We start from the raw sequence: 2,476 nt of genomic DNA on the forward strand, positions 1-2,476 counted from the left end.
CGCTTGGAATCGGGGGATATTATAACCTTGTGCAGAGCGTGACCTTGTCATAATCATGTGAAATACTTCGCCCACAATCTCCCAATCTTGCAACTGCAAGCTTTCTGCATAGACAATGTCTATGAGACTACACTTCTGTTGCGCCGAACCCAATTCAGAATTCAAGAGCGGGTTCTATCGAATTTGTTGTGAAAGGATTGCAGAAAATATTAAAAGAACTCCCAATATTAAAAGACTCGATGGTTTCCAAACAAAAGTCCTGCGACTGATGCGTCCACCCAAAAATTGGCAATGTTATATTGATTCTTTAAGAAGGTGAGGGACAATCTTTTCAATGAGTTGAAGTCATGCAACAAAAGAAGCCATGGTTTCTTGTTGGGAGGTGCCACAATCCATTCATTAGTTATGAATTGCGTGGATGAAAGGAGTTGCAGAGCACGTAGGATAGTGTGTTACATAGAATAATTCAGAGGATCAAACCATTATAATTTCAGGAGCAAAGATAGAGCTAATTTGAGCGCACAGTTACCACAATGATCACTAAGCAGTCAGATAATCAAGAGAGGCATTTCTCGGTAATCAAGAGCAAGAGCAGCTTATATGGAGTTAACGCAGAGCATATTTATTGGAGCAGGGATGGTTAACGCAGAGCGACCAGCGGACTCTGGTATGGTAGTTCAACGTATGGACAGTGAATGGTGACCTGTATATTTTGAAGGATATAGAGACGACAGCAAAAAAATAAAGAAATCTGAATGGTGCGCAGAATTTTAAAAGGAACGCAGTGATCAAACCATGATTCAATGTAACGCCAAAAGTCTGCAGCGCTGACAGAAAACCACACAAATGATTTGTAGCAGAAGGACAAAGAATTATGGAATGATAGGTTAGAATGACATGTAGATGGACCCCCAATCGACCTCATACAGTGTATGCACAGAGAAAAAATCAAGTGCATAGATGTTAGGAAGAGCGTTCTTCAAGGAAGAATTAGGTATTGGCTCTCAAACAAAGAAATGATGGAGGGCAACAGTTCTAACAAGCAGACATGGTATGGTAGCATGTTTGATGAGTAGAGGGCAGAACTGATGCTGAGAGAAAGACCACCAAAACAATGGCTCAAATTTGAGCAGGGCAGGAAATCGCCTGCTCTGATACCATGTTAAACACACATGGCAGTAACAAAATAGGAAAGATAAACAGGAGAGTACATTTATTATTAACAAATGATATACATTTATAGTACATGGTGTGACCCAGGTTTCATATTCCAAGGTCTCTTGGACTTCCTTAGTCTATTCGGCTTCCACACTAACCCATAGAGGATTAGGTGTCCAACAATATCAAAATTTCATATGAAGATAAGTGCATTAGTTTGTTGTGTTCTCTACCAGATTCGTGGGATAGTCTGGTTATTGCAATAGGTAGAAATGCAACTGCCTTGCAGTTTGATGAAATAGTCTTATCCTTGCTGACGGAGGAGATGAGACAAAAAAATATGGAGAGCCAGAATGGTGATGCCTTGTCTATACGAGGACGGTCCCAAAACAGAAACAAAAATAAGTCATCGAGTGGGAGATCTAAATCTCCAGGAAAACCTGTAAAGGTGGTGTGCTAGAAATGCGGAAAGGAAGGGCACTACAAAATGGACTATAAATCTAAAACTACTAACAAAGGAAAGGGATTTGATGATGCTCCTTCTGCAGAGACGAAAACCACCTCAGATGAAGGTGCAGATGTGTACTTGGCTTCTTCAAGTACACATGTAGATCATGAGGCATGGTTGATTGACTCAGGTGCATCCTTTCACTTCACTCCCCATAGAGAGTGGTTCTGCGAGTATGAGAAATACGATGGTGGTGATGTCTTATTAGGGGATGATAGGAAGGCTAGAATCATTGGTCGCAGAAAATTAAAGTTGAAGTTGCAAGGTGGAAGGGTTAGAACACTTCCGGGTGTTCTACATATTCCTGCATTGGTTATAAATCTGATTTGTGTAATCAAGCTAGATGTTGCAAATGAAAAAAAATGTTAGAGAAGGATACCTACAAGATGGTTCAGGGAGCACTGGTATTGATGTGGGGAGTTTGGATTGGAACTATGTAGAAGTTGTAAGGTAGCACTGTTGTTGATGGGTGCAATAGTTCTCTGGTTCCTGAAAGTGGAGCAGAAAATCTAGTGGTCTCTGGAGAGAAGACCATGTTGTAGGATCAAAGGCTTGGAGATATTGGAGAGAAGGGCCTTCGAATACTTCATGGTAAAGGTATGAGTAATAGTTATCTGGATTTTGATTTCTGTGAGAATTGTGTATATGGGAAGCAGAATCGGGTGAGTTTCCCCTCTGGTGGTAAGAGGGCGAAACCGATATTAGAGCTTGTGCACAGTGATGTGTTTGGACCTATGAAGGTTCCATCACTGGGTAAGTTTGTGTACTATGTATCATTTATAGATGACTTCTCAAGGAATACATGGACAT

Source organism: Pinus tabuliformis, chromosome 1_1 (assembly GCF_031772625.1).
Source record: "Pinus tabuliformis cultivar Carrire ecotype Pingquan chromosome 1_1, CPIR1, whole genome shotgun sequence".
In the NCBI taxonomy this organism is placed as follows: Eukaryota; Viridiplantae; Streptophyta; class Pinopsida; order Pinales; family Pinaceae; genus Pinus; species Pinus tabuliformis.